The sequence below is a fragment of the Mustela erminea genome, chromosome 10 (genome assembly GCF_009829155.1).
Source record: "Mustela erminea isolate mMusErm1 chromosome 10, mMusErm1.Pri, whole genome shotgun sequence".
Taxonomy (NCBI): Eukaryota; Metazoa; Chordata; class Mammalia; order Carnivora; family Mustelidae; genus Mustela; species Mustela erminea.
In genome coordinates this window covers 79,223,553-79,244,876 of record NC_045623.1, presented here as the reverse complement: position 1 = coordinate 79,244,876, position 21,324 = coordinate 79,223,553, and positions in this window count along the sequence as shown.

Here is a 21,324-nt window from a genome sequence, read left to right as displayed (position 1 = left end):
CCCCCGACAGGTGGGGGCAGTGGAGTCTCCGCTCCACCCCTCCTGGCTGCTCTCTCCCGCTCTACTCTATTCCCTGGATCCCCAAAATGAATTGCACGCTGGGTCGTGCAGGGGCAGGCAGCGAACTGACACAGTTTGAGGGTCGTCTGGTGGAGGCGTGACTCTTCAGCTAGGCTTGGGCGGTCCCCGGCATGCAAACTAAAGGCGCACTCCTTGCCCACTCCGGGCTAGGGAATAGGGCTACTCCCTGCCCCGCCCCTCGAGCCAGCTTGGCTGCCTTATTTCAGGTGTTCTGCGGCCGGGTGTAGGTTGCGGGAACTGGCGCACCTCCACCGCGCCATCTGGCGGCCCTCAGCCCTGAAGTGGGACTGGTCCCGGGTAACCTCTTTATCACCTGTTGGCCAGTTTCTTTACTGTGGTGGTCCAGATCTGGACCTCAGAGAAGCGAGCTAGGAAGGTTCCGGACTTTGGAGCATGAAACTTAACATTTCTGAGCTTCAGTTTCATCTATAAAATAAAGGATGGTAATACTTACCTTACAAGGGTATTGTGAGGATTTCTTTAAGAAGATAGAGTAGGGAAGGTACCAGGCCAAGAGAGACAAGTTAAACAGACTTAGCCCTGGTGCACTGGTGGTAAGTAGGAGAATTTTTTCCCGGGGTTTAGATCTGGGTTGAACTCCCTTCTCTCACACTACACACAAAACACTCTGTAGGAGCTAAAGTACTAGAGGAAAGAAAATGGGGCATTTGGAGTTGAGAAACTTCATTCAAGCCTTTGCTTTGCTATTTGCTAGCTGTGGGGTCAAGTCACTCCAAGCCTCTGTTTGCTTATCTGTAAAATGGGACCATTGCCTGCAGTTGCATCTATGGCCAAAATGATGGACATATAAGCCCTTTGAAATGTCATCCATCTTCTATGCCTTTTGTGGGAAAAGAAAAGCTAAACTATATGGTCATTCTGTTTAGGCCAAGCAAAGTAATTTGGGTTAGCAGGCAATATATCTAGAATGTTCTATGTGGCATGCAAGGTCTGGTCACTGTCTACAATCAGCAGCCAGATTGCCAGCTGTCTCTTTTCCTCCCACTCCTGTGGTCTAAGAGCACCAAAGTACTCACTGTTGACGTCCCAGCAGAGGGAAGTGAGAAGTGCAAGCAGTTCTTTGTGGTGGAGCATACACAAAGTGTGAGTTGATGTAAGGGTTGGGAGAAAAGGCAGGGAAGATGACACCCTCAGATTTGAATATATTGGGTCTAAAATGCTTGTAGGACATCTTTGAAGGCAGCAACTAGTTCTTACTAGCTTTGTAGCCTCAGTATGTAGAACAGCTTCTGGCAGATACTTCTGGACTTAGTGAGTGACTCAGCCAACCAGATTTTTATTGTGACAGTCTGTGTGCCCTGCTTTGTACTGAATGAAAGTGCAGGTCAGAAAGGTTCCAGGTTTGGTTGCAGTCCTAAGGCAGAGGGTTTGGAACTGTCTTTTGGCAACTTGCTCTCTGGTGTATGGATGTCTGAGATGGTTGCTGTACCAGTCAGGATTCTTGGTTCTACATGACAGAAACCACCCCCAGATAAATTTAAGCATAAAATCCTTCCTTATTGGAAGGATGTGGGATATAGAATCTACAGGATATTGGGATTCTATGCTTGGAAAATGGGTGTTCTCTTTCTATCCAGATGAAATCCGTACTCAACAGCCCTTCCCCATGATTCAGCAGACAGCACTAGGATTGTGTTGTAAGATTGTAGTAGGTGATATCTGGGGGCATCCATGAGGTGACCCCCACATCAAGAACTAGGATAAAGTAAATTGTCTCTGAGAGTTGGGCTGCTCCTTCACTTTGCACACTTTTTTTTTTTTTTTTTTTTTTGGTGGGGGGAGAGGATCAAACCATTTTATTGAGGGGTTCTGGGGGAAAGGTCAAAGAGGAAGAGGACAATGAGATCTGACATCCCTGGCTGGGTTAGAATCTTACCTTTCCAGCTTCACAGTGGCCGAAAGCTGTACAATTTGTTTAATGTCTGTCTTCTTTACCAGACTATAAGCTTAATGAGGGCAGAGACATATGTCAGTCTTCTTGGCTACTCATAACTCCAGGGCTTAGAGCAAAGCTCCACACATCACAGGTGCTTTGTAAATGTGTTGCCTATTTGGTTGGACATAAGTTTCTAATGTTGTAAAGTAGAGATGTGCCAACCTGGCTGATGCAGACAAAACAACTGTCAGACCAAGGCTAGACTGTAACCTGAAAAAATGTATTTTTTAAAAAGATTTTATTTATTTATTGGATATATAGAGAGAGCAAACAGGGGTGGGGAGGAGGGGCAGAGGCATAGGGAGAAGCAGACTCCTCACTGAGCAGGGAGCCCAATAAGGAGCTGATACGGGCTCGATCCCAAGACCCCAAGATCATGACCTGAGCTGAAGGCACATGCTTAACTGGCTGAGCCACCCAGGTGCCTCCTGAATAAAGGCATTAAAGCCGCTTAAAGAAAAAAGGTGCCTTGGGGTGCCTGGGTGGCTCAGTGGGTTAAGCCTCTGCCTTTGGCTCAGGTCATGATCCCAGGGTCCTGGGATCAAGCCCCGTATCCTGTTCTCTGCTTGGTGGGGAGCCTGCTTCCCTTGCTTTATCTGCCTGCTGCTCTGCCTACTTGTGGTGTCTCTTTCTGTCAAATAAATAAATAAATGATTTTTTAAAAGATTTTTATTTATTTATTTGACAGACAGAGATCACAAGTAGGCAGAGAGGCAGGCAGAGAGAGAGAGAGAGGAGGAAGCAGGCTCCCTGCAGAGCAGAGAGCCCGATGTGGGGCTCAATCCCAGGACCCTGGGATCATGACCTGAGCCGAAGGCAGAGGCTTTAACCCACTGAGCCACCCAGGCGCCCCAATAAATGATCTTTTAAGAAAGAAAGAAAGAGAGAGAGAGAGAAAGAAGGAAAGAAGGAAAGACCATGGGACGTCTGGGTGGCTCAGTCTTTACACAGCTGCCTTCAGCTCAGGTCATGATCCCAGGGTCCTGGGATAGAGCCCCACATAGGGCTTCCTCCTCGGTAGGAAGCCTGCTCCTCCCTCTCCCACTACTCCTGCTTGTGTTCCCTTTCTCACTATCTCACTCTCTGTCAGATAAATAAATAAAATCTTAAGAGAGAAAGAAAGAAGGGAAGGAAGAAAGAAAAGGAAGGAAAGAAAAGGAAAAGAAAAGAGAAGAGAAGAAAAGAGAAGGAAGGGACAGGGGAGCCTGGGTGGCTCAGTGCATTAAGCCTCTGCCTTCGGCCCAGGTCATGATCCCAGCGTCCTGGGATGGAGCCCCATATTGGTCTTCCTGCTTGGTGGGAAGCCTGCTTCTCCTTCTCCCACTCCCCCTGCTTGTATTCCCTCTCTCTCGCTGTGTCTCTCTCTGTCAAATAAATTTTTAAAAATCTTAAAAAAAAAAAAAAAAAAAAGAAGGAAGGGCCAGTTAGGAGGAGTCTAGATAGCCAATGAAGCAGAGAGCCTTAAGGGTTGTCAAGGCAGTTACTAAACTGTCTATCCCAGTGCTGTCTGGGGACAAAGATGCTGATCCAATAACAAGGGAGATGGAGACCCCATTCTTTGAAACCACCCAGTGGTTTCACCGCCCCCCTCACCTGTGCTTTGGATCACTAAGCTACCTGCTGAAAATCACTCTGTTCCCTATGTAGATCCGCCCATAGGGAGAGAATGCATTCATCAGTGAACAAGAAGATCTAGCCTGCTTCAAAGCCCTGCTTCCCCTTAGAAATTAATGAATTGGCATCTGATTTGAAACATCAGTCTCATGAGCCTGGTTAATGTGTATCTGTTCCATAGAGATGCTGCTGCTTTTAGGGCTCACAGCTTTATTTTCTGAGGTGATATCTGGACCCAGGATGGTGATATGAATTCCCTAAGATAACAAATGCTACCTTAGCAACACTCAATTTTTCACCTTCTTTATTTTTCTTAAAACATTTTAAATCGAAATAATACATGTATATGGTTTTAAAACTAAGTGTATGACAAGGTTTAAAAAAAAAAAAAAGAAAGGGTGTCTTCTGCCCTGCCCTCAACACCCCTGATTCTCAGTCTCCAAAGAAAACTACTCTTATAGCTGTTTTTTTTTTCTTTTTTAAAAATATATATTTTTAAAGATTTTATTTATTTACTTGACAGATAGATCACAAGTAGGCAGAGAGGCAGGCAGAGAGAGGAAGGGAAGCAGCCTCCCCACTAAGCAGAGAGCCCGATGCAGGGCTCGATCCCAGGACCCTGGGATCACGACCTGAGCGCAGAGGCTTTAACCCACTGAGCCACCCAGGTGTCCCTAAAATATTTTTATTTATTTATTTGACAGACAGAGATCACAAGTAGGCAGGGAGGCAGGCAGAGAGAGAGGGGGAAGCAGGCTCCCTGCTGAGCAGAGAGCCCGATGTGGGGCTTGATCCCAGGTCTCTGCGATCGTGACCAGAGCTGAAGGCAGAGGCTTTAACCCACGGAGCCACCCAGGTGCCCCTCTTTTACCTGTTTTTTTGTCCGTAATATTTACTTCCATATTTTGACCAATATAATCTGTTTTTCCTGATTTTTTAAATTCCGATCAAGGGCGCCTGGGTGGCTCAGTAGGTTAAGCCTCTGCCTTTGGCTTAGGTTGTGATCTCAGGGTCCTGGGACTGAGTCCAGCATCGGGCTCTCTGCTCAGCAGGGAGCTTCCTCCTCTCTCTCTGCCTGCCTCTCTGCCTACTTGTGATCACTGTCTGTCAAATAAATAAATAAAATCTTTAAATTCCTATCGACATTCTACAATAGAAGATGTAGCTCTTATATTTCCTTTCCCATGCCCAAATATTTGGCATTCCCTTATTCTCCCAGTTAGATTTTAAAATATTAAATATTTATATTTATTATAAATATAACTATATTTACATGTAAATATAATTATATTTAACTTTAAGCATTAAATATTTTGACTATATGACTATGGAGCACTCTGACTACATTTTCCTTCTTGCACAATTTTTTTCAGAGTCAGATTATTTCATTTTTTTCTTTTGTGTAGATTTCTATTTATATATGATGAATTTAACGCTACACATTCCCACCTGAGCTACAAAGATCACTTCATGTAGTCAAACCCATCAAGCAAATAGTCAATCTATCAGTTCCATTTTTTTCTTGGAAACATACCCTTTGGAACACTTGATCTTCATCTTCCTGTTCTAATCTGAATTTCTTGATTGAGTCTAGGCCAAGTCACAACTGTTATTCAGTAACTTCCCTTCACCATCGTTCTGGAAATTCCCTTTGTTTCTCTCCTGCTTTGGCTCCCCTGTTTTTTGGAGCTCATTGCTTTTACTTTCTTGATTGACTGCCTCACATTGTTGGAGCACACCTTTCTGTAGTGCCTGAGGAAAGGTCCTTGGGAAGTAAAAGTTTTGAGACTTTGCATTTCTGAAATTGTCTTTATTATACTTTTCATCTTTGGTTGATAGTATGGTTGGTTATAGAATGCCAGATTAGAAAAAATTTTCCCTCAAAAATTTAAAGGTATTGCTTTCCTGTTTCTTAGCAACCAATGTTGCCTTTGAAGTCGTTATCATTTGAAGTTTATTTATTTTTAGGTTATTTCCACACCCAGTGTGGGGCTCGAGCTCATAAACCCAAGATCAAGAGTTAGGTGCACTTCTGACTGAGCCATCCAGGCGCTCAAGGTTGATATCATTTGAAACCTTTGTAGGTGACCTGTTTCTCTCTCTGGAAGCTTTTAGGGTACATTCTTTGTCCCTGATGTTCTGAATTTTTTCATTGACAAATGAAAAAATTGTTGGGTCTCTTGTATAATAAAGAATTTGATTGGTCCTTGTCTCCAGTCCCTGGGAGGTAGCCTCTATATCCCTGGAATTAGCCAAGCAATAGGACTTTGTTTATTATTCATAAAGGGCCTTGATAGTTTATGCTAATGGATTACTCATGGTGGGCCTCTAGATTGTTTAGGATATGTTAAATTAGATAAGCTGGATAGCCAGATAGTTAAGGGACCCAAGATAGGGTTTGAGCAAGCAAGAAAAGCCAACCATTGGGATGCCTGGGTGGCTCAGTCGTTAAGCAATTGCCTATGGCTTGTGTCATGATCCCAAGCCCCGCATCAGGCTCTCTGTTCTCTGCTTGGCAGGGAGCCTGCTTCCCCCTCTCCCTCTGCCTGCCCCTCCGCCTACTTGTATTCTCTGTCTCTCTGTCAAATAAATAAATAAAATCTTTTTTTTTAAAAAAAGAGTTTCTTTTAAAAAAAAGTTTTTAATTTGATGAAATTAATCTATTTTCTCTGTTGCTGTGCCTTTTGGCATCATATTTAAGAATCCATTGCCAAGTCCAAGGTCATGTAGATTTACTTTCATTTTCTTCCAAGAGTTTTGTAGTTTTCGCTCTTACATTTAGGTCTTTGATCCATTGGGGTTAAATTTTGTATATGGTGTGAGGCAAGGGTCCAGTTTCTCCCATTCGTTTCTTTCTTTTTTTGTATGTGCAACCATCACCACTAATTCTAGAACATTTTCTTCACCCCCAAAGTAAACCCTGTGACCATTAAACAGTCATTCATTCCCTTCTCTTGTGAGTTTATAGTTTTTTGCCCCCAGTCCTCTTACTGCCATTTGTGGATTTTCAGGACTGGGTCTAGTGAAGTTTCAGCCAGAAATCTCCTCTTCGTTTGAAACTGCAAGAGCTCTCACTTTCATTAGGCAGATTCCTGAGTTGGATGCTCTGAGCGGGTTTTCTGGAGAAAGGAAATTTGATCTGAGCCTTACAGATGTCTAGAATTCCAGCTGAAGTTAAGAAGATAAAGGTGAGGGACGATGAGAAGGGAGAGTTGGGAAGAAGGAAGGGGAAAGAAGGGGGATGGAAGGGAGCGGAAGGACTCTGGCACCAATACCAGAAGAATTTAATCAGATAAAAATCTGATTTCTTATCCGTTGTCTGTGGCTCTATTACTTCTGCTCGAGTTTCACTGAAAAGCTGTCCTTTTCTTAGAACCCTAAGGAATGTGGCCTTGTTTTCAGTGCAGTGAGAAAAAGGTTCTGGAGATTTTGTTTTGTTGTTGTTTTGATATTTTAAGTATTTACTGGAGAGAGAAAGACAGAGATAGTGAGAGAGCAGGAGCAGGCAGGAGAGGGAGAAGCAAGCTCCCCAGTGAGCAGGGAGCCTGATGTGGGGCTCCATCCCAACACCCTGAGATCATGACCTGAGCCGAAGGCAGACATTTAACCAACTGAGCCACCAAGGCACTCCTGTTCTGAAGATTTTATTTATTTATTTAAAGATTTTATTTATTTTATTTGACAGACAGAGATCACAAGTAGGCAGAGAGGCAGGCAGAGAGAGGAAGGGAAGCAGGCTCCCTGCTGAGCAGAGAGTCCAATGTGGGGCTCCATCCCAGCACTCTGGGACCATGACCTGAGCCGAAGGCAGAGGCTTTAACCCACTGAGCCACCCAGGTGCCCCTGTTCTGAAGATTTTAGACTTTACACTGTATCCATCCGAGGGAGGGGCCAGGCCTAAAGAGACAAGAGCAGCTTTCAAGAGTAAAGAGAAGTAGGCTGAATACAACATTTCTCTGTTTGCTAGTTGTGTCACACCGGATCAGGTGGTACTGCCTCTCAGTTTTCTCATCTGTAAAATGCCCTGCCTAGCAGCATTATTGGAGAAATAAGTTACTATAAAGCAACCCTCACTTTTGGAAAGTACATTAGTATTTGGTTTTACTAACTGAAAGAAATCTGAGGAGGATTTCACTTTTCGTTTTTCTTGTTTTAAAAGATTTTATTTATGGGACACCTGGGTGGCTCAGTCGGTTAAGCAGCTGCCTTGGGCTCAGGTCATGATCTCAGGGTCCTGGGATCAGCCCCACATTGGACTCCCTACTCAGCGGGGAGTCTGCTTCTCCCTCTGCCCCTCCTCCTGTTCATGTGCTCTCTCTTTCTCTCTGTCTCTCTGTCTCAAATAAATAAAAATAAAATCTTAGAAAATTATTTTATTTTCTTTTTATTTGTCTAAGGTGGAGGGGAAAGAGAGTGCATGAGTGGGAGGGAAGGAGAGGAAGAGGGAGAGGAAAAAGCAGGCTCCCTGGGGTCAATCCCAGCACCCTGGGATCATGACCTGAGCTGAAGGCAGACACTTAACTGACTGAGCCACCCAGGTGCCCAGAGGAGCATGTTTAAAAAAAAAAAAAAAAAAGCCTCTACTGTAATAATATAATTCTTTCATAGAACCAAAGAGCATAATGTGAACTTTCAGAATGCAGAGATTACTTTCGCTTTATACTGGTTGGGCTTATGAAAGATTTCCTAGGAACTCTCTACACTGAGATAGTGGAAGAAACCTGTGTTTGCAGTGTTTAGCAAAGTGCGTGGCCCGGAGGAGAATTTTTTTAAATGTCAGTTTTCTTCTGTTTCCTTCTTTGGCAATTTAAGGTAAACAGTATGGATGGAGTCTCAACCAAGGCCTTGAGTGCCTGGCTAAGGAGCGTGGGCTGAGGATAATGAGCAATGAAGAATTACAGGAGATTCGTGAGTGGAAGCATGACAGATATATCTATGCCTTGGAAAAGGTCACTTTTTTTTTTTTTTAAAGATTTTACTTATTTGATAGAGAGAAAGGTCAGAGAGGCAGAGAGGCAGAGAGGCAGGCGGTGGGGGGGGGAGGAAGCAGGCTCCCCACCAAGCAGAGAGCCCGATGTAGGGCTCGATCCCAGGACCCTGAGATCATGACCTGAGCCGAAAGCAGAGGTTTAACCTACTGAGCCATCCAGGTGCCCCTGGAAAGGTCACTTCTGGAAGAAGAGAGTCTTCATGCATAATGCGAGAGAGGGAGTCCTGAGCCCCGGCTCCATGTCTAAGTGAGTCCATTTTCTCATGCGCGCAACACATAGGAAAGGTTCCCTTCAGCATTTCCCCAGAGGACTATGAGTTGGGGGAAATCTTAATGCCTAATGCAAACAGAAAAAGCAGTTTGTCTTCTTAGACTTGATGGAGGGTGGGCTCCAAACTTGAAGGATTGATGTAGCCAGCCTGAGCTGCCACCTAGGGGATGAGATGGGGCTTTTGAGAAGCTCTAGAGATTGTGATAATGGCTGAAGCCCACAGGGCCCCCTAACACTGTCCCTCAGAGAGGAGGCATGCCAAGTGCCTAGTGTCTGAGGACAGTTTTGAAGCCATAAGGACCCTCATTAAGAAACTTTTCCCATGAGGGATGGTCAGCCTCATCCACACCGTCTGGGGTGGTGGGATGGGGGTGGTGGTGGCGGCTGAGCTCTGGACACAGGTGGAGCGAGAGAATCACCTGGAATGACTCTTCTGTCCACTAGAGGGAAACCCAGGCTAGAGCTGGGGAATCCTGTGTGTAGGCGCCCTGAGGCAGGAGGGCCGCCCGGAGCTGCCAGCCTGGGACCTGGGTGACCTTGGCGCAGTGTGGCGCTGGCATCAGCATCTATCACCTCCCCAGGATCCAACTGTTGCATTTTCAGGAATCGGGTGAGTTGGTTGTAAAACATGGTCATTAAAAATTAAAACTCTAATGAGGAAGTGGTGATGCAACATGGGGGCTTAAATGGGTAGGAGAAGAATCAATGAAAACAAGATGGGATTGGGGAGGGAGACAAACCATAAGTGACTCTTAATCTCACAAAACAAACTGAGGGTTGCTGGGGGGAGGGGGGGTGAAAGAAGGGGGGTGGGGTTATGGACACTGGGGAGGGTATGTGCTTTGGTGAGTGCTGTGAAGTGTGTAAACCTGGCGATTCACAGACCTGTACCCCTGGGGATAAAAATATGTGTTTATAAAAAATTAAAAATTAAAAACAAAAAAAATTAAACTCTATAAATTGACACTTAAATTATATTAAAAACAAAGGCAGTAAGGACTCCAAAACTCATCTTTCCTTACTTATTTACTACCATCTCTCTAATAGATCTGCTATGAAGGCAGTAGTACTGTGCAATGGTCGGCTACCGTCCAGTTTCAACTGTGGTAGGTTGAAATTGGCCACAGTGGGATCTTTGCTGCCATGAAACCTGCAAATGCTACAGATTGGGTTCTTCCTCCCTCCCCCCATCTCATGCCATTTGCCTAAATATTTACTGGGACATTCCACTGCCTCAGCCTCTCCCACATCAGGTCTTGGGCGGGGGGAGGGGAGATGGGTTTTTCCCGTGGTCTTGTCAACAGACACACTCAGAGAGCTCCCCATGGATGAAGCACCCAATTGCAGCAGGCAGAGGCTGTAGGGGTACAGCCGCAGAAAGCATTGTTGTGTTGTCTCTTTGGCTTGGCCAGAGGTCCGCTGCCAATGTCAGCCCAGCTTTGTGCAGGCTGTTCCCGCCACCTAAAACCCGTTTTGCGCTCAAGTGCTGGGGCATGCCTTTCCGTCCATGTAGAAATGAAGTGAGTTTCTGGTTCATCCAGCACTAGAAAGCATTACCCCTCAGAAGGGAAGCTTCATGAAGGCCAGGGAAGCACCCGCCCTGGTACCTACCCCCAGGACTGGTGCAAGTCCCTGGGCGAAATGTTGGCGCTGCTGGGCAGGATACACTGCAGCACAAGTGTAAGGATGACTTGAGTCAGACAGATCTGGGCTCTGCCACTCCCTTGCCACCTGTCATGAGAACAGGGCTAACCCATTCCCTCTTCAGTCTCCTTACTTGTGAAATAGGGATAAGAAGAATCATCAGCTTGGCTGTTGCAAAGATTACATGAGATTACCCATGTAAAGCTCTCAGCCCGTGATTCAGTCACCTCCAAGGTGTTCCATGACGTAGAAGCTGGTGTTATTTTCAGACATGCGGGGGGGGGGGGCTGAATTTAAGTTGGCTCTGAGTGCCTGACCACCCTAATGCTCTGTATGTCAAGGAGGGAGGGCGGGCAGGGCAAGGCCAGGAGGCAACAAATCCGTGGTGGTACCGCTGGTCCACTTGCCCCAAGAGCACAGCCAGGAAGTGAACCGCGGGACTGGAAACCTGGCCCCCTCCGCCCTCCAGTACCAGTCAAGGGCGCCTCCTCCTTACCCGCTTCCAACACCGCCCCCGCACTTCAACACCAGGGCGGGCGCTTCGGGGACGGGAGGGCCTGCAGCCGGACGTCTAAGGCCGGGGGCTGTGTGCAGGAAGCCGGGGCCGGGGCTGTTCTGGAGCCTCAAAGCGGCGGAAGGGAGGGAGCGGCCGGCACCTGCATTGTGCGAGCTCCGCTCCCCGCTGGCCCGCCTGGTACCCCCCGGAGCGCGTTCCTGGCGTCGGCTGTTGGGGAGGCCAGCCGGCAGTCAGGCAGGTAGTAACTGGGTAGAGGGGACTAGAGCTGCACTTTCATTCATTTATATATGCATCCATCAGTTATTAAGCTGCGGCAGAAGCCGGAGCGCAAAAACAGTCCGCGATCCCAACGACTCTCCCAGTTCGTGGCTCTGTGGTCAGGTGGCTGGGTTGGAATCCGGGCTCCTACACTTATTAGCTGTGTAACTCGAGCAAATTACTTGACCCCTCTGGGCTCTAGCGTGTGGAGTGTGGGATTAAATGAGTGCATATAAAGTATTTGGAACCAGTCTGGAACGGGTAAGCATTCATTAAGTGTAGGATTTTTTTTTTAAGATTTTGTTTATTTTTAAGATTTTATTCTTTTATTTGACAGGCAGAGATCACAATAGGCAGAGAGGCTGGCAGAGAGAGAGAGAGGTGGAAGCAGGCTCCCTGCTGAGCAGAGAGCCCGATGCTGGGCTGGATCCAGGACTCTGGGATCATGACCTGAACCAAAGGCAGAGGCTTAACCCACTGAGCCACCCAGGTGCCCCTAAAGATTTTATTTTTAAGTAATCTCTACACTCTGAGTTTGAGTGGGGCTCCAATTCAGAACCCCGAGATCCAGAATCGCATAATCTTCCGACTGAGCCAGGCAGGCGCCCAAGTGCAGGATTTTTTTAAAAAATAATTTTTATTGTTGCAAAAGATCATTTCAAGAGCAGTGTGGAAGACACTCTTAGAAGGGCCCAAAGTTGCATACTGGAGGCTGAATGCTGGTTTTAAAATTTTTTGAAAACTGATTGCTAACATTTAAAATTGTGAGATTTTATCTAAAACTCAGATTTTGGCTTCTTTTAAAAAGACTGAAGGTCTGGGAAGCTTGTGTTTCTTTTTCCTTCTCTTTCTCTCTCTCTTTTTTTTCCTCCCTTTGGAAGCTTGTGTTTCATAAGCTGTTATTGTATTATGCTAGAGGCAGTAGTCTTTTTTATATTGTATTTTTGCATGCCTTTTGCAAAGTGGTGTTAATTATTGTACCAGGAAAAAAAAAAATCTCTTAGGCAATTCCACTGTTGCAAAGGTCTGCAAGACAAGTTTATTTTGAAAGGCAGATATTATATTTAAGCTGTGATTATTGATTGTCTGATTTTAAAATGTTGCCTTCTGGACCATGTTCTTCTTCTAAAAGATTTCTCAAACATGTCAGAATGAGGCAGTTTATGCCATTCGAGTCCCCTGAATCAAGGAAAAGATCTGTGGGTCTTTGAGTTTTCTCAGCTGGGCTAGAGGCCAGAGTGATGGGGTGTAAGATGTGGACACCTTAGCAGGAAATAGGGCAGAGATGGACAGGAGGAGCAGACGGGTGACAGGTGTTTAGAACTGATGGGATGCAGGATGCAGAGGCGAAAGAGGAGATGAGGCCCAGGAGAAAGGGTGGAAGGAAGACCCATTCAGTGAGCTGAGGGTCCAGTGGGGGAGAATGAGTTTGTTTTAGCCACATGGGGTCTAAGAGTCTGGGTTCGCCATTAGATCAGTGGGATAAAGGAGGTCCCGTGCTCAGGAGAAAGAGGTGACCTTAGGGTGCAATGTTGGTGACACAGGAGGCCTGTGGATATGTGGGGAGAGCAGGAGGCCCAGGATGGCCCCTGAGGACCTGTTAACATTAAGAGATTAAGAATGTTTAAGGGATTAGAAGGATGTTTTGTTTTGTTTAAGATTTTATTTATTTATTTGAGATAGAGAAAGAGAGGGAGAGCAAGCACAAACCTTGTGTGTTGGGGTGGACGGCGGTGTAGCTGGGAGCAGCAGAGGGAGAAAGAGAAGCAGGCTCTCTGCTGAGCAGGGAGCCTGCCATGGGGCTTGATCCCAGTACCCTGGAATCATGACCTGAGCGGAAGGCAGACGCTTAACCATCTGAGCCACCCAGGTGCCCTAATGAGAAGGATGTTACAGGAAAAGGAGAGGAGCCTGGGAGACTGTGCAGGGGCCAGGTGCCTCCCTGGGTGGACTTTGCCTCTGTCTTGCAGGACAGGACCCCTCCTCAAGACCTCCCTGCACAGGTGGACAGAGGGATAGGTGGGGAGGAGGCAGTCTGACTGGATGGAGCCTGCTGTAGCCCAACGGAGGGTGAGGTGGGGCAAGACCCCAGTCTGGTTCAGGACATCTAAGTATCCTCCAGAAGTTCCTTCATTCCCCCAGAGTCACGTGGTGGGCCTCTGGGACCCCACTGGGAAGAGGAACTCAGAGCAGGAGAGCAGCTGGGCTCCGCTGGCTGGAGAATAAGCAAACAGAGTACCCAGGATAGTCTTCTCAGTGGCACAGCAATTGGGAGACCGGAGGTACCCGGAGCTGCCTGTCACTTGGTAGGATACCTTCGGATCAGGCTAAGTCACCCCTTGTGACCAGGAGGTATTGCAACTATCACTGAGAGAAGCCAGCGATCTTTCTTGGGAACCAGAGATTATTAGAGCTGGGGCATGGCTGAGCTTTGAAAAATGAATTGTGCCATATACCGTCATATGTATTTTGTCTAATCTTCATAAAAACTCTGTGAAGGAAATAAAAATTTCCCCATTCTACAAAAGAAAAATACTGAGGCTCAGAAGGCATAAATAACAGGCCAGGGACATGCAGCTGGTGAGAGGCCAAGTTGGGAGGACAGGCTAGAGTACAGGTTCTGTCCCTACAGTTTCTCCTGGGGTGACCCCACTATGGCAATGGCCTCTCAACCTCCCTGACACTTGAGCTCTGCCCTGAGTGTTCTCCTAGGCTTCACCGTCTCCCTCATACTCAACCAAATCGATCACCAAATCCCATTAATCATAACCTCTCTACAGACCTAGCATCTGTCCCCTTCCCTTCAGTCCTGGAGCGACTGCCCAGCTTGGGCCTTACCACCTCCTGCCCTGGCTATGGCATCAGCTTCCTCCTGGGTCTCCCTGCCTTCCAGCTCTCCCATTCCCATCTTGAGGCCCTTGCCCACACCAGCAGCCAAAGGGCTCTTCTCAAACACAAGTCTGACCTCGTCATTGTCCCTAAAACCTGCCAGTGATGTCCCAGTGCCCTCTAGATAAAGCACACATTCCCACACATTCGTCAGGCCCCCTGGGCTCTAGTCGCTAGCATGGCCAGCCTCAGCTCACTGTTCCCTGGCCCATTCCAGTGAAACAGAATGCCAGCTCACCCTCCTCTGAACAAGCCCTGGGCTGGAGTTTCTCACCTCTGGACCTGGGTTCCCAATGCCAACTTGGCCTACCGCAACCTCCCTCGTCTACCTCTGCTGAGTGAAGTACTGGCCACCCTTGAAAGCCCGGCTACATGGAGAGTCCTTTAGCCAACGCCTAGTGTGCCCTAGATTAAAATTTTTTGTGTCCCTGTCTCTTTTTCCTACTGAATGGCATGAGCTTCTATGCATCACTCCCTTGGGGCCCAGCCTGGTACTTAACATAGTGCAGAGATTCTACAAGTGTGCGGTGGGAGCACCTTAGCCTTCACCTCGCATCCCTCTGTCCTGGTTCTGGCCTGGCCTGGATTCACTCCAGTGACCACAGCTGCTCCAGGTCCAGCCTCCTGGCTCAGATCCATCTCTGATTCTAGCTCTGACTTGCTACAAGCTGCAGCTCCAGCTCCAGGCCTAGCACCAGCTTTGGCTCAATACCCAGGACTAATACGGGCTTAGTCCATGGACTTGAGTCCAAACTCACAACCCATTCACCTGTTTTCTACTCACCCTTTAAAAAAATCCTACTCACCCTTTTAAAAAACTTTTATTATTATTTTTAAGGTTTTGTGTTTTTTTAAAGATTTTATTTATTTGACAGAGAAACACAGCGGGAGAGGGAAAACAAGCAGGGGGAGTGGGAGATGGAGAAGCAGGCTTCCGGCTGAACAGGGAGCCCGATGTGGGGCTTGATCCCAGAGCCCTGGGATCATGACCTGGGATCATGACCTAAGCTGAAGGCAGACGCTTAATGACTGAGGCACCGAGGCGCCCTTTGTTGCTATTATTATTATTTTTTAAGTAAACTCTATTCCCAAAGTGGGGCTCAAACTCATGACCCTGAGATCAAGAGTTGTATGCTCTACCATCTAAGCCAGCAGGCCAGCTGCTCCATGTTTCCTACCTTCCCAGTCCCCAGCTCCACTTTCCTGGGCTGAAGTCTCCCACCTTGGTTACAGGTTTCCCCTGCGTTCCTATGAAATCTTTCATAGGCTGAAGTTGTATAAAGAAGCAATTGCCATTAGTTGATACGGAAAAATTCTTCAGCATTCCCAGACCGCCCAAAAAAGCCTGTTAGGCTTTTCTGATATGCTTGCTTTAGGACACATCTTGCTAATGTATATGTAAAATAAATCGCGAGAAAGCACAGACACTTATGGCCACAGTTCAAGTCTCTGGCGGCCTGATGCTGAGCTGCTGAGCGAGGTTCCTGGGAAGGAGCTTGGTGGGCCCACTCTGGCCACCAGGAGTGCGCGCTGCTTCTTTGACAGCTTGATGCGAAACAAGCGCAGAGCTCTCTTTTCGCCATTTGCCATCTTTCATAAAAGCGAAAATCCTCTTCGGATTTCTTCGGTTAGCAAAAACAGGTACTAAGGTATCTTTTGTTAAAGGAAAATGGTGTTTAATGCAAACTTTTGAAAAACAGGAGGAATCTGTACCTCCAGTGAGAAGGAGAGTGAGAGACTGGGAAAAGATGAGAACAGAGCCCCATATGGCCCATCGGCTTCTTGGATTACCCCTTTCCTAGAGCTCTATCTCGGCCCCACCTCAGGGCCCTGGTGCTAAGGGGACATAGAGTCCCAGGTTTGAGGGAAGACCCAACCACTTACCGGCTGTGAGGCTTCGAGCAACAACTTGGGCCCCCCTTCTCTTATCTATAAAGGACAACAGAAGATGTGCGAATGATAGGAGATAAGGCTGCGGGGGTCTGGACAGGGCGCCTGGCACCAGCTGGATGTCAATAACCGCCAGGGCCTTTCCTTTCCACTGGTTCCCCAAGTCCCCTGAGTCAGCTCCCGTAGGCGCCCTGCGCATTCCACGGTTCCCATTGCATAAGGGCCGTCCTGCCACTATGACACTGGTGGGCCTGGCACAGCCTTGCTTCCAGGCTTCTGGCTGCAGTTCTTGTTCCCAGGACATCTTGGGCAGTGAGGGCAGAGACAGGGCACCATACTGGATCCCCTGCCCAGAACTCCATGTCCCTGACGTCAGGGGCAAACATGGGTCCATGGGGTACTGGGGGAAAGGTTGGTCTTCCTTCTTAGCTGTGGACTGAGTATATGTATTTGGGTTGGGGAGGTAGGTGCTTCCTTCTCCCCTCTGACTGCCTCCTGAGTTCTGTCCACCAAAGCTCAGAAGGTCAGGATTCCTACGGATAAGGGACCTGAGGGGCCCTGTACCTCAAACATAGGAACTGACATCAATAGGGGTCTGGGTGTGATGTGTAAAAAGGTAAGTGATTGTGGAGGGACGAATGTATTTGTGGCATGGTGTATGCTAAGTATAGGCATGTTAGAATACCACGTGTCACACGTACATGAATGCGGTGGGTGTGGGGCTCTAAGTGATGTGGGCAGCCGGAGGGCTGCGTCCACATGTAGCCGGTATGTAGTGTGTGTATATGTGACTTTGGCATGTGAAGAACTGTACGTGGGGCGATAGATGGAGATCTGGGTCCGTGGTCTGAGCAACGTGTGTTGGTGTGTCTGTATTGGACACGTGTGTCTTATGGGAATAGGAAGAGGAAGAGAGTATGAACTGGAGAGCTCTGTGGGCAGTGGGGAAGTGTTGGTGTACTCAGGATTCCTGGCTGAACTCTCTGAGGTGGACTGGCCAAGGTCATTGTCTACTTGCTGCAAGAGCAGAGAAGGGCAGTAGGGGCAGAGTTAAGGGATTTGGGTCTATTCTCCAGAGGGCCAAATGTTCCACACCCTGCTGACTATCTTGCCCTGATGTTGGGGAAAAAAAAAAAAAAAAAAACACAAACCAAAAATAAACTCCAAAACCAACCCAGGGAAATAAACACAACCTTTGGAAGTCCTGGTGATGTGTCTGGGGAGGGTGCCACAGCTGGAAGTTCATGTGGGCAATGTCCTGCCTTTGACCAGCACTGGAGGCTCGTGAGGCCAATGGCCTTGCGGCCACTAACTGCTTCCAAATGATTACTTCAGTACTGTAGCCTACCTTTAGAACTTCCAGAGCCTTCCTGGCAAATCTCTGTCCTTCGAAGTTCACAAGCCGAGGATCCTAAGGCTGAGAGAACCCTGACCCCCTGCGTACTCCCCCCTGCCCCCCGCCAAACACAGAAACATCAGTGGGAGGTCTGGGTGTGATGTGTAGGTGAGTGAACGTGTAGGTATGGATGTATTTGTGGCACCATATGTCATGGCTGCAAATTGGCGTCTCTTGGAACTCCCGGCGGGGGAAGGAAAGTTAAGGGACTTCTAAACCCAAGCCACACCTAGGCTGTTAATCTCTGGAGAAACCTAATTTTAACACAGGTTGGCTCCTCCCTGCCCCACCTCCAGGTGTGACTCTTTCTCAGAATGGGCCAGGACTTGCCACTTCACTCCCAAAATAAACTCCTTAGAGAATGTGATCTTATCTGTATCTCCCATTTACTCCTCAAGATGCACTCCAAGCCGGAGACACCTCGAACTGTTTGCATTTCCAAGAATGTGCTTTGCAGCCCACTGCCTAAAACATGCTACCCCGCCAGGCTAACTCTGATTCATCCCTCAAAATTCAAGTTTAATTGTCAGCTCCTTGGGGTACTTTCTGAGTAGTACTATCTAACGACAACTATACTAACTACTATCCATTATTCTGCTTGCTCTTAGTCACAAACCCCTGATTTTCAGCTGGGTACTTAGCTGGCCTGGAGTAAAAACCATATTTCCTCAAATTCCTTACAGCTAGGTGTGATTCTGTGACTAGGTGCTGGTCAACAGCCTATGGGCAGAAGTATTTTGTGCAACTTACAGGAATTGTTTTCAAAGGGAGAGTACTATTTTTCATACCTTCCTCCTTCTGGCTGACTGGAATGCAAAGGTGATAATGAGAGCTTGAGCAGCCATGCTGGCCAATGAGGAAGGAGCATTGTGTTAAGGATGGCAGAGGATGGGGGCGCCTGGGTGGCTCAGTGGGTTAAGCCTCTGCCTTTGGCTCGGGTCATGATCTCTGGGTCCTGGGATCGAGCCCCGCATCAGGCTCTCTGCTCAGCGGGGAGCCTGCTTCCCCTTCTCTCTCTGCCTGCCTCTCTGCCTACTTGTGATCTCTGTCTCTGTGGGATAAATTAAAACAAAACAAAACAAAACAAAAAAATCAAAAGGATGACAGAGGATGACTGAGCCATTAAACAGAAAGCACCAGGCTCTGATGATATGGTATGGAGCCACCATACCAGCTCTGGACTGGTTATTTCCAGGTGATGTGGCTGTGATATGTGGTTTTTGTCACCAACAGCCAAACCCAGGCCTAACTGATATACTTCCTGGTATCAGCTTCTCTGCCAACATGCTCCATTCTAGTTGCCTGGTTCTATCTGCTCACCTGACTGTGAACTCACGAGGGCAGGGTCCATGTAATCTATCAAGCACAAGCACGGTGCCTAATAAACCAAAAAATATCTATTGTATTAACAACTCTATGAAATACACATTCAGGCATTCAGACCGGGTGAAGCTGTAGGTCGGGGGGTTATGGGTATAAATGTGGTCACTGAGGTGGGAGAGGAGTGGTAAAGACAAAAGAGGGTTAAAGGAAAAGGTCCTCAGAGCTCTAATATCGAAGTTCACACCGAGGAGGAGAAGCCCTAGAATGAGGCTGAGAAAAGCCCACCTGGGTCTGTGCTGAGGCCACCTTCGCCCAAAGTTAAGGGCACTAGTGGTGTGGGAAGCAGTGGTCAAGGGCTCCGTGTTCCAGAATCCAGGACATCTGGGCTCCCATCCTGACTCTGCCATTCACTAGGTCTCTGACCTTGAGCAAGTTAACTAACTTCTCTGGGCCTCGGTTTCCTTATCTACAGATGGCAGGTTAATAAGGAACTTAGCTCATGGGGTTGTTATGAAGTCAAAGTTAGAGAATTTACATAAATCACCTCACATAGTGCTGGCATGGAGCAAGTGGTTAACAAAGGCGGGTGGTTATGATTTTTGTTATTATAGTCTTTCTGGCATTCATTAACTCACTTAACAAACCAGCTTCAGGCATTCCTTCACATGTGCCCAGTGCTTCAGCCAAAATGTATTTCTTATTTCCTGATATTTCCTAACATGTACATGTTCCCTCACCCACTTTTGGCCTCACACATGCTGTTTGCTCTGCTTGAAGTGCTCTTTGCTCCCCATCTGCCTGGCAAGCTTGCCCTTCGAGCCTCAGCTAATAGCTCATATCCTTAAGGGACTTGCTGAGACCTCCTGCACTGGGTTCGAGGCCTCCTCCAGGCTTGCACACGACCAGCGCTATCTTGTTGCATAACTCCAGCAGGGGACCTGTCATACAGACTGGTATGTATGTGCTGGAGCTGTGCAACGTGGCAGCCATGCCCCTGTCGCTCCTCCGCTTACCTCTCGCATATATATTTTTTTTATCAGATTTTTACTGTACTGATTTATTTACCTGTTGATCTCTCTCTAGACTCTGAACTCCTCAAGGACTCTGCCTGACACTGAGTCAGGGTTCAGAGAATGGTCATCTGAACGAAGACATCCTGGCCTCTTCCTTGTGTCCTGGGGTTTCCAATATGGCTGAGGAGATGGAATGGACAGATATGAAACAGGTCAAGAACAGAGCGTGCCCTGTGTGTTTCAGATAGAGGCCATCCCGGGATGGACAAACGGAGCTCCAAGGGAGGATACAGTGGTCAGAGTGGGGGACTGGGGTTGCGATGTAAAGAATGAGTGTGAACTGGGAAACCCAATGCCTTACACTTTTGAGTTGCTCTTCTCAGGCGTGAGAAGAATTCTAGCCCTCCACCTGCCACGAATTTAATCAGGCTCAAACTGAAGAAAGTAGTCTTTTCAAAGATCTTACAAGGGCATTACATATCCAAGAGGGTCTAGCATAGGTTGAAACTCTTTGCCAGGCCCATTGTTATGCTGGGTCATGGCCTGAAGCAAGATAATGTACTCAGAGGGTCTGACGTAACTCATGACTTGAGTTACCTCCACCACGGGCAGGGACCAGATGATGGGGCTCCTAGGAAAGTGTTTCTCCTCCTCAACATGGAGTTCGACTATGTCATTGCTGAGAATAAACACTTGTGTTTGGTAGGATTATGTATGCATATGACCGCATTACCACTCTCCTGCCACTACCGCTCGCCCCAAAAGGCCAAATCTGAACCATGAGGAGGAGGCATAGCTCGTCACTTCTCACTAGTGGAAAGATTTTAAAGAGACAGGACGCCGAGAGTCAAAATTTCCAAGCCCATCCTGGGCTGCTTGGTGAAGGCTATTTGCCTGTGCCCCTCCATGTTCCTGCTGTAATATTCTTTTAGACAGAATAATTCAGACTCTGGGAAGTGTTCTTTTAAGTGTTTCTTATCCTGTTGATCCTATCCCTTGTGGCTTAGGGGGTGAGGTTTCCTGAACAAGAAGCTGATGGAGATTTTGCCCAGGGGAGAACTGAAAAGGTAGTCTCTTTCAGTGGTTGTAAGGGAAGGAAGATCTGAGACAAGAGAATAAAGTTAGGAACTGAGTGTACTCACAAGGGGACATCCTGTTAACAGGTTTTGGTTGTTATTCCCTTGGGCAGTCATGCGACATGCATCATTTTGAATGACTTCTTCTACCCGCAGGAATTCCTGCCCCTTCAGTGGAGTCTGTCACATGGATGCAGGCTTTGCCTTCATGGCGGCCTCACGGAGTGAGCATATCCAGCAATGGGGCTAGGCTAGGGAGGAGTCCTGCAGGGTGGAAGGTTCTGGAGCAGACAGGGGAGGAAGAGAACCTTCCCTGGATGGGGAATAAAATGTAGATCAGTCCCCTGTCAGGGACAAGGCAGTCAGAATAAGGGTCAGGGTTTTGAGCAATGGCTTAGGGTGATC